Source organism: Meleagris gallopavo, chromosome 1 (genome assembly GCF_000146605.3).
Source record: "Meleagris gallopavo isolate NT-WF06-2002-E0010 breed Aviagen turkey brand Nicholas breeding stock chromosome 1, Turkey_5.1, whole genome shotgun sequence".
NCBI lineage: Eukaryota > Metazoa > Chordata > Aves > Galliformes > Phasianidae > Meleagris > Meleagris gallopavo.
In genome coordinates this window covers 116,110,754-116,121,786 of record NC_015011.2, presented here as the reverse complement: position 1 = coordinate 116,121,786, position 11,033 = coordinate 116,110,754, and positions in this window count along the sequence as shown.

The window sequence follows — 11,033 nt, the reverse complement described above, 5'->3', positions numbered from 1 at the left end:
CACTTCAGTGTGATTACGGTAATTACCTGTTTATTAGCCTAGTGGAATGTTGCTGCAGAGAGTACTAGTACCTCATGTTCTGTTGTTTATCCTGATCTTACATAATTTTCCTCACTCTTTATTTAAAATAAACAAAAAAACAGATAAGAAGGAAAGGCCCTGGCACAGCTGCCCAGAGAAGCTGTGGTGCCCCATCCCTGGAGGCGCTCAAGGCCAGGTTGGATGGGGCCCTGGGCAGCTGAGCTGGTGGGGGGCAGAACCCTGCCCATGGCAGGGGTTAGAGCTGGGTGGGTTTTAAGGTCCCTCTGGGCTGCATTCCACATATCTCACTCCCACAGCCCTCTTCAGCTTCAGGCACCCCGTGCCCCTTCCCCAGCGCAGGTAGTCTGAGGAGGCCCCTGAACTGCCATGGGGCTCCCCAGCACACGCAAAACAACACAGAGGTTTTAAGCATACCATCACATTAAGTCTCATTCTAAAAATTCAGTCTGGCTATACAAACAGGCAGCAACACAGTACAGAGGGATGAGCACGAATGAGAAGTGAGTCTCATGGTGGGCACAGATCTGCATCAAGGCCACAGCAGACCAGGCACAAGCAGACAGCCTGACCAAGCCAGCCAAATCATCTGAAGCAAGACTAGGAGCTCCAACAAATCCAAACTTTTCACATTTTGTCATGACTGCAATGCAAAAAAAATCACTGTTCCTTTTCTTTAAATCACCATTAAGGCAAGACAGACTTCAAACCAGAGTGAAGAAGAGCATTTGCTTCCTTAATGTTGCTGATTCTTTCCTTCTCGTTTGACTATTTACGAGTTGCAAGGTTATAAAGCATAATTTCTTCCAATATACCTTACAGTAAAACTTCCTCCCACCTCCACCCAGTAGTAGTAAAATTAAAAAAAAAAAAAAAAAGAGAGAGAATCTAAGCAAACCAAATGGATTACAAAAATAATAAGATGTCAATTTTGAAATATTTACTAACTTTACCGAGGTCCCTCTACTACATTAACTTGGAAAATAGGTCCACTCCTTTTCTTTTTTGAAGGAAGTTTGACCAAAGACATTTAAATACTTTATTAAAAAAATGTTACAGATCTGTTCTTAATCTGAATCAAAATGTCAGTACACAGCTTTCATTGTAACTTCAACAACATTTTAAAAATGAAAATAACATAAATTTAAATAGAGATGTAAAATAAAACCTCAAATGAGCTGTTAATTTTAAAATGAGTTTAAAAATTACTCAATTTTCCACTTTCTTTCCTCTGAGTTGTCTGAGTGGATATTTGGCATATGCAAATATCCGTGCTAGCAACCTGACCCAAACTACCATAACAACAGTAGTTTCTTTTTGTCTGAAAGGATTCAAGGATCCAAGTGCAAGATTAAGTGCTTCCAAATTGATATGTCTGATAAATGTAATGTTGATATGTGGGGCATCCTATTTGTTATGACTAAAGTCGGCTCAACTTGTGCTCTTATTTAGAAGTTTAACTTTCTTTGTGTGTTTTCTGTTAAAAGTGTGAAGGTGCATATTTGGTTTAAAGAATTGTAACCTCATTTTCAGTAGGATCTTCCCAGCTTTGCTTATCTCTGCCACTGGCAGAATTCTCAGTTTGGTTTTTACCTATATAATCAGCAATTCCAGTATCTATTTTTATGGTATGTTCAGTGAATTTCTTTTAATAAAAAATTAGAAAAATCACTGATAACAATTGCTAGTGAAAACAGAAAGTATAGCATCATTCAAAAATACTTAAAGGACAATTAAGCCTGTAAGAAAGAAATGCTGAAACATCCACTCACGTTCTCATCCTTACCTAAATCTGCTTTGGCCTGTCAGACTCAGAACCTCCTGTAAGAACCATTTCTTCCCTTTTCCACCTCACATATACCAGTCTGCAGAGACGTTTATTTCTATATAGCTGCCATTTCCAGCTCTCAGACAAATCTCTCTGCTTTAAAGCTTTAAAGACTTATATACCCCATTTTAAATAACAGCATATTGTCATGCTACACAGCTAAAACAATTACAATTTCTGTTTGATATACTACTTCAGAATAAGTCTTTGGGTAACACCGCCACTTCAATGCAGTGCTCAGAAAGTGATGGTGAAGGATTGAGAGCAAAGCTTTGTACAGATACAAAGAACTTCCAGCTGATAAATGGGGAAGTGTGATGGCTCAGAGTCCTTGCAGGTAGGCTGCAGGCACTGCGGGCTTTTCTCATCAGCTGTGGAAATTCAGCAAGCACAACAGTTTGGAAAGCTTCTTACTGGTTCAGTGAGCAACGGGAGCTAACACACTTTAGAGCTCCATGTTAGCAGCCAATTAAAAGCTTCACATTATCACATCACCTCACTGAATGCAATAGGCAGGAACACCGAAACTTTGCAGACCTCTTTACAAGATCAGATTAAAAAAAAAAGAAAATAAACAACAGAGTACGTACAGTTCTGTTCCCACAGACGCACACCCCTGAGCATCTCTACTCAAAACAAATACTGTTTTCATTTGATGAATACTGTGATTACCTTAATGTAGCTAATTTGGGGTGAGCATGTACAAAATCCTTTAAAAAGAAAGTTGTCTAATTGCTAAGTAATGTTTTTGTAATACTAAGTAGCCTACTTCTGTCCAACCTCCCTTTTGCAGTTCTCATCTATTAAACTATGCTCTCATCTATTAAACGTAATTATAGCAGAGAAGATCACTTGGATGCTAACACTTCTACACTACAATGGCTCTGAATCCAGTGAGAAAAAATAGCTGTCTAATACATGCAGAGCATTATTCTCTTATGGTAATAAAGCAATTAAACTACGTACATTTATGTACTAATGATCAACACGGCTGCATGTCTTGTTAGCATCATAGTGGGGTGAGAAACAGTTGTACCGCAGTCATTTCATGAGGATCCAAACAGGTGGAGAGGAACTGGGCCAATGTACAGCAGCTGAGCAAGATGGTATTTTTGCTAACTGCCTTCTGGTGCTGCAGAATCTAATTTCCACCCAGAAAAAAAAAAGTTTTTTGGCAAATGTAGTAAATTTCTACATATGCCTCAGTGAATGGGTTTGAAGTGTGGATCACACCTATTTGTCTCATGAGCTTTTGAATATTGATTTAGGCAAGTGGAACTTGTCTTGGACTCCTTAATTAAGAACTATTACAAGGCTGATCAAATAATACAATTAAAAAAATCAAAACAAAACATGAAGTCTCCTCCAATTCTTCCATTATCTCATAAATAAGCAGCTTGACATAAGGTATTCAAGCTGTTAGGGAATTTATTTATTTGTAAATGACAAACCAATCTCCCTGTCAGTCTAACAGCTTTTCCTGGGGAGTCAATTTACTTAAAAATAAATTCAGTCATTATCATACTGAGACAGAATTATTAGATTACATATGTAGTTGCATTCTGAAGTACTGCAGTTATGTGAAGAGATTTCTATAGAAAAAAAAGTCACCTAAATTTAAAATTAAGAGTTACGTTCAGCCTTTATCAGATTTGTTTCTGGGAGTGGCAGACATAGAACCATAGAATCATCAAGGCTGGAAAGACCACCAAGCATCTACTCCAACCACAGCCCATGCCTGTGACTGCTCTAGACTACTGCTACCTACACCCTTTTCTTGAACACCTCCAGGGACAGTGACTCCGCCAGCTCTCCAGGAAGCCTGTGCCACTGCCTCATAAAGAGTAATGAGAAGAAATTTTTCCTTATTTCCAACCTGAACTTCCCCTGGCACAACCTGAGGCCATTCCCTCCCATCCTGTTGCTGTTATCTGGGAGAAGAGGCCGACCCCCATCTTTTCACAATCTCCTTGCAGGCAGTTGTAGTGAATGATAAGGTCTCCCCCAGGCCCCGCTTCTGCAGACTGAACAATCCCAGTTCCCTCAGCTGCTTCCCATACAACTTGTGCTCTAGACCCTTCACAGCTTCACTGCTCTTCTCTGAACATGCTCCAGGGCCTCACCATCTTTCTTGTAGTGAGGGGCCCAAAACTGAGCACAGTACTCAACGTGCAGCCTCATCGATGCCAAGCCCAGAGTGGGCACAATCACCTCCGTGCTCCTGCTGACTGCACTATTTCTGATAAAAGCCAGGATGTCAGTAGCCACCTTGTCCACCTGGGCACACTGCCGGCTCGTGTTCAGCCAGCTGTCAACTAACAGCCACAACACCCTCAGCTGTATGCCCTGCTGCAATAGTGCATTAAAATTGCTTCCATTAAATGTATATGTATTCACCTCTTCAATCTACATTTCACTGTTAGGTACATACAGTACTGGCAGCAATGAAATGGAGAACAGAATGAAACATCGGAGTCTCTAAGGACAAAGTCCATATATCTAAAAAGATCCATGACTGGGTGCTTTGGTGCCAAGTGATGATGTTCTACAGAGAACTGATGTAGATTACTCACCCAGCAAGTCTGTCACACATTCTTTGAAGTGGGTTATTTGAAAACACATTTTTTTTTTAAAAATTATTTTTTTTAAGGCTTATCAAGAAAATTTTCATCCTACTCACTTTACCAAAATAGCTTGAAGTAGAAATATTTGGCTCAGGGAAGAGAATTACTATATTTGTACATGCATGTGTGTGATCCTGAAGCTCCGAAGCATGCTCAACCAAAAACAGCTCAAACCTCCACACAGCAGACAGCAAATGGAGATTTCTATTTTAATGCTCACGTGTGCATGGCAGATCTCTCAACTTTTCTCCCTACCCACCCATGATTGTGCAGGGAGGGACAGGGGCACCATGCCACGCAGTGGGAGTCTGCTGGAGAATAAGGGTACCAAGGGAATTCTTTTAATGCAGGATGCTTGGAGCCTCACATCCAGCTTTGTCACATCTTGATATCATCACTCCTCCCATATTACAGACAGGGAACAAAAAGGGTGAGTACCTGGCAGGGCACAGCTCACGCCAGCAGCTCTGTCTGGCAGCTGGGAGGGAGGTGACAGCCCAGCTCCAGGAAGCTGGAGGCAGGTGCTGGCCTGCCCAATTTCACACTGCAGCTGCACAGACTGACAGGGCTGACTTAGAATTTTGTCTAATGCTGGAATTTGTTCTAAAATACAGAATTATGTTACAGGGTGACAACTAGCTCCTTTGAAACCATTAGAATCTGTCATGCTATTCTGACAACAGTATTCTAAAAATATATTGCTTACAAAGGTCACTAGGTAAATGAGAATCAAGGGCTTGTAAGGCTCTGCAAGGCAAGGAAGAAGGGCAACTAAAATTCACTTTATTTTACATGCTTATAATGCTAGTCTAGCAATATTTGAGAACACTGCGGAGCATGACAACAGAACACACAGCAGCATCCTCTGACATCTGCACACATCAAAATAAACTGAGCTAGATGTCTCAGCATATGAAACCTAGCAAAGAACATGACTTCAGTGGTCTCTAGAGGCAAAAAAAGCTTTTAAAAAGGAGAACAGGCAGACAGTGTATGTGCAAAGACTGAGTTAAGGCATTATGAAGGTTTAACTACAGGCTTTTGAAGTTTAGTTTTCATTCTCTGCAATCGCTCAAGCCCCTGTTCAGAACATTTTACAAAGCAAGTCAATCTCTCAGAGTAATACAGTGGAAATTCCCTTAATGTGCACATCCCAGAGCCCTGGAGGGGTTCAGAGTGCTGTGACTCTACTTTCCTAAGGGTGAAAAACCTCACTTCTTTGATATTGCTGTGCTCTTAAATGTGTGGTTAACAGTCACTCTTCGGCAAATCCAAACAAACAATCAAAAAAAAAACAACAAACAGTCAAGAAATAGTCTACGGCATCATGACCCTAATTTAGCAGAAGCTCTAGTCCAATCAGACTCAACAGTCAAGTCCTGGCTGGGCAGGAAGTTTGCTCAGGGCTGCAGAGAGACAAATGGGATAACACACTACAAAGAGGGTATGAAACACCGCCCTCTGAGACGTGGCAAAGCAGGGAAGGGATCCCTCTTGCTCCTTGTTTTGCCCAAATAGGCATTCACAGAACAAGCAAAAATACTAGCAGGGAGGTTAGCAATTTAGATCACATTTTCCACTCCCATTCTGCTGACAGAACATTTAGAAGACAACTTCTGTATATCAAGAGGGTATTAGAAAGAAAAAAGGAAGTTAAGCTAACATACATATAAATGAGATTCTCTTCATTCAACACAGGTCAAGATCTTAAAAGGGCAAATACCTATGAAGGACTTAGGGGCTCTTGTTGATGAAAAAACATGAGCCAGCAGTACACTCTTGCATCCTGGAAGACCAATGGTATTCTGGGTTCCATCAGAAAAGGGGTGGATAGCAGTGACAGGGAGGTGATTGTCCCCCTCTACTCTGCCCTTGTGAGGCCCCATCTGGAGTGCTGCATCCAAGTCTGGGGCTCCCAATACAGGAAAGATATGAAGCTTCTGGATAGGGTCCAGAGGAGAGCCACAAAGATGATTCAATGGCTGGAGCACCTATGAAGATAGGCTGAAGGAACTGGGCTTGTTCAGCCTGGAAAAGAGAAGGCTGCGGGGAGACCTCACTAAAACCCATGATATTTGAACCCCACCAGAAACACCGTTTGCTTTGTTTGATTTATGAAGTCAACACATTAAGAATAAATAGCCTTTCAACATGGAAACAGGAGCCAAGAACTGTGACTTGTCTTTGGGAGCGGACTTCTGTTAGGTTCATACACGCAACAACATGCAACTAGGCAAGCTGCTGTACTCAAGCACAAATTACATATACTTCATGACTATCCAATGAGGTTATACTTCAGCAACAATGTTACTAGAGATGATTTTAGAACACGTTAATAGGAACAATAACATCTTTCTCAAAAATCAACCGATTTCCCAGCTTCTGAGTATTTCTTAACTTCATATTCTTATCTGTATTAAACTACTCTAGGATTTTAAAGGACAGCTTAAGAAGTTCCTTTGAATGCAAGCCAATAATAAGCAATGAATTTTCTGCAGTAGATTACATTTATATCTGATTAAAATGGAAAGTACTGAATAAGTAGTAAGCGAACAGAATTTGTACAATTAAGTTCTCACTCTCAAAATTACTAATGGTTTTAACTGAGAACTGAAAATCTCCACAAGTTTATACTATATTTACAAAACTTTATGATTAATCTGGAGCAGGAGAAAAAGTACAGGGACAGTAGTCCTGTAGACTTTACAAAAGTAAAAGTAGAGTTGACAAAGTTTTCCTTGTTACATATTTTCTGCAGAATGTTCAGTTTCAAAAAGAATTGGCACTTCACACTGTAAGTAACTGCTTAAGGAGTTTATAAGCCTTCTTATCATACATACCAAATTTTGGACAGAGTTGAAGTTTCTTAAATTATTTCAAATTATCACTGATAATTCTAGCACAGACTGTGCAATTATTTTCCAAATACTGCGCGTTTCTATAGGTGAAGTCATCATAAACACTTAGTGACTTTAAAAACAAATGAAAAGAAGTTTCACTTGTGCATATTACGTAAATAACAATTCTCTAAGTGACCATGAAGAATACTGGTGAATTAGAACAGAAGATTGATCACATCTATGGCCAGCAGACACCTCCCATGTTTGATACATAGTGAATAAGCACTTTTACACATACGGCATTCAAAATCTTGTGATTTCAACTTCTGTGACTTTTGTTACAATGCCTTCTGGAAAAGAAATTTTATTCCCTTTTTTAAAATCAAGACTTCTGCCTGATTTCTGTGGTGCCTTCCAGTTATTGTCCTATAGGGCAATCTGAAGAATGGCATCTAACTATCACTCATGTTCATACCACCGACTTTCATATCTGCTCACCAGTCAAGCTACAAACTAAAGCCATTTGGTATTTGTATCCAATCACTTTTTAGTTCAGCTATTCTATCTAATGACTAGAATTACATGTGCCCAAGTCATATCCAAAGCACATGCTCCATGACAGAGCAACGTCCTCTTCAAGTCCTCTTTTCATTTTTCTTGATCACTGACATTTGAGAACCTTTCACCTCCAATACCCTAATGCTAACAGCTAATCCGCAACACCTCACTGCTTACACTTGCCTCCTGTAGACATTAGTCCCCATATACAGTTGTACCTATCGAGGCTGAAACTTGTCTGCCATTTTACTGCTCCATTACTCGCTGTTTTTTCTAATCAAATTTAGTAAATGACTCTTCACATGATTATTTTTAGCACCGTATCAACAGAAAATATCATCTCTGTATTCACACATATCCCTACGCCATTTATGAATTCTCCAGACAGCATAGAGCTTTCAAAACATTTAGTGTCTGATGAAGCATCCTACAAGCGTAGCAAGCATCCTGCAAGCATACTTCTTCATCTGGACCACTTCGCATATTTGCTGACATTCTGTGAGAAGTCCAACTGGTTTACAAGATAAAATTTTTCCTTACAAAATGCGCACAGGTTTTTCAGAGTGTATTTTGTCTAGCAAGTTTTATGCTCAAAAGCTTTGATTTGCCACTCTTTAGTTCTCTGCATCACTTTGAAGCCTTTAAATTGGGGCTAATTTCCTCTGGCATAAAAAATAATTTAAGGAATAGATCACTGTGAGAGAATCCTACAGATAAGAAACACCCCTTAAGCTCTTCCACACTAAGCACTGATGCAAATAATTAAACTCCAATGCTGTAGCCTTATGTTTCTTGACTGCTGCTTTTACACATGCACTTTTTAGCAACCTGCCACATAGTCTGGCAGGCTTGGTGTAACAGGGGGTGGAATGGGGGCTGTGTTCACTGTCTTTTTTATGCCTTTAGCTGTTTGCTCCTCAAGAACATTTGCCTTGTCATATTATCATTTTATTTTTAACGTTCCAAAGACTATACTTTCTCCCATCTTCTCATTTGGGTGTATTTTCCCCTTATCCTTCTGTTTCTAATAGCCTCCTTTCCTATGCTGTTTAGCCATGTTTTATGTGTTCATGGAGAAACTGCTATTTTTAGATTATATTATACAGTTTTTTTTTAAACTCAAAGAAAAGAATAAGAGAGTGCATTATTTAAAAAAAAAAAGTACAAACTTTCACACTGTGCTTATAAGTCATTCAATTCTAATAAGGCATTAGAAATAGTATAAGATGACAATGGCAGGAAAACTGGTCAAAGCTGAAGTATTATCTATATACTTGGCAAACACCAGGGGGTAGCGAAGGAAGGAAGGTTTAATTTATCCAAATAGAATTTTGAAGTGTTATTAAGCCAAATCCTACAGCTGCTAATGAAAGCAGAAGCTAGGAGAAGGGGTACAATGAGACCTAAACCACCATCTGCACGGCTGTGCTTACACAAAGGCTCAAACCTCAGGCTTACAAGAGCAGAGAATGCTTACTGCAAGCAGGAGACAAAGCTGCATCCACAAGACTGCAGAAGGTTTGCAGGCAGAGAGCTTCTTTCACTATGCTGACAGGGCCCGGCTGAACAGATCTGATATCAATTACAAAAATAGAAGAAAATAAAATAGAACTAAAATATAGGTACCTATATATAAAAATATAGGTACCCGGAAGCTTTCACCCACTGTTCCTTCCTACTTGGGACCCTACAACTTCTTTCTTGTTTGAAACATGAAATCTATTCCCTACTTAATAAGTAGGCTGCCCAGAGAAGTTGTAGATGCCCCGTCCCTAGAGATGTTCAAGGCCAGGTTGGATGGGGCCCTGAGCAGCCTGGTCCAGTATTAAATGTGAAGGTTGGCAGCTCTGCCTGCAGCAGGGTGTGGGAGCTTCATGATCCTTGAGATCCTTTCCAACCCAAGCCATTCTGCAATTCTATGATTCTCCCAAAAGAAGTCAATCTCAACAACGTGGAAACCACGGGATCCTCCTGTTCCAAATGGAAAAATAAGCTCACATCCTCGATAACAAGCATTCACATAATAAGCAACAGAAACATGCACCAAATATCCAAGTCAAATAAAAGGAATTAATACAGTTGGGTAAGTTTTATCACCATTAGGTAGACCTGTATCACACACTTATCCAGCAACCTTTTCTTCTTTCTTCTCACATCTATGTGCAATTTAACAAGAAAAATAACCTACATGGATCAAGAAGCAGTACAATCAAAACAAAAATCAAAAGCCTAAAGCTTTGTGAATCAAATTTTTTTCTAACCTAGGCCCAAATGCTGTGCTAAATGGTAGACACATGAAAATCCAGGGAAACCTTGGTACCTTGCACAGATTTTTCTAAAACACGTGCAGGCAACTCTCAGGATTACATTTGTCCCATGTATTCCAGATACCACATTGTCGAAGCTAAAGCATCTTAAACAAACACTACTGGCTTAAGTTGCAGACATTGTAAGCACGATGGTTAGAGGCAATAAGGTGCACTACATAAGGAGCAGTAACACTACTTTTGACTAAAACAAGCTCCTATTTCAGAGTCAGAGAAGGGACTGCACGCTGTAAATTTTTTTCAGGACACATCAACAGATCCCCCAAGCTTCCTATGAAATCTGCCTGTTGTCTTACATCAAATAGGATGACTCTCCAGCTAAGGATCAAAGGCTTATAACAGAACATCCTGAAATCAGACTAAATTTTTTCTTTTCATTACATATAACTATATTCTACATCATCAGCCTTTGTATCTCAATCGAAGGCAGCATTCCTTCCCCGCAACAGAAACAGATTTTGAGGTAAGTAAAGACAGTATCAAGACTTTGAAAAGAGTAGGGGGGAAAAGCCAGTTAAAGCATCTTAGCTTATGAAGGAACTAAAATATTAGGCACATAATTTTGTAATTATCTCCTGAGGTTGATAAAGGGATAAAAGATACAGCCTCAAAATCAACTGCAGCAAAACTGAAAAGTTTAAGAAAATAGAATGCCCAGAACAGATGAAGAGAACCTAACTCTAAATGTAATACCAACAAAACTGTATTTGATGACATTTTCTTTGCCTACAGCAAACCTGTGTAAATGCTCATCAGAAGATATCATTTCTCAGGAAAGTCTCTTTACAAAAAATTAGCACAATAGTAGTACCAGCCT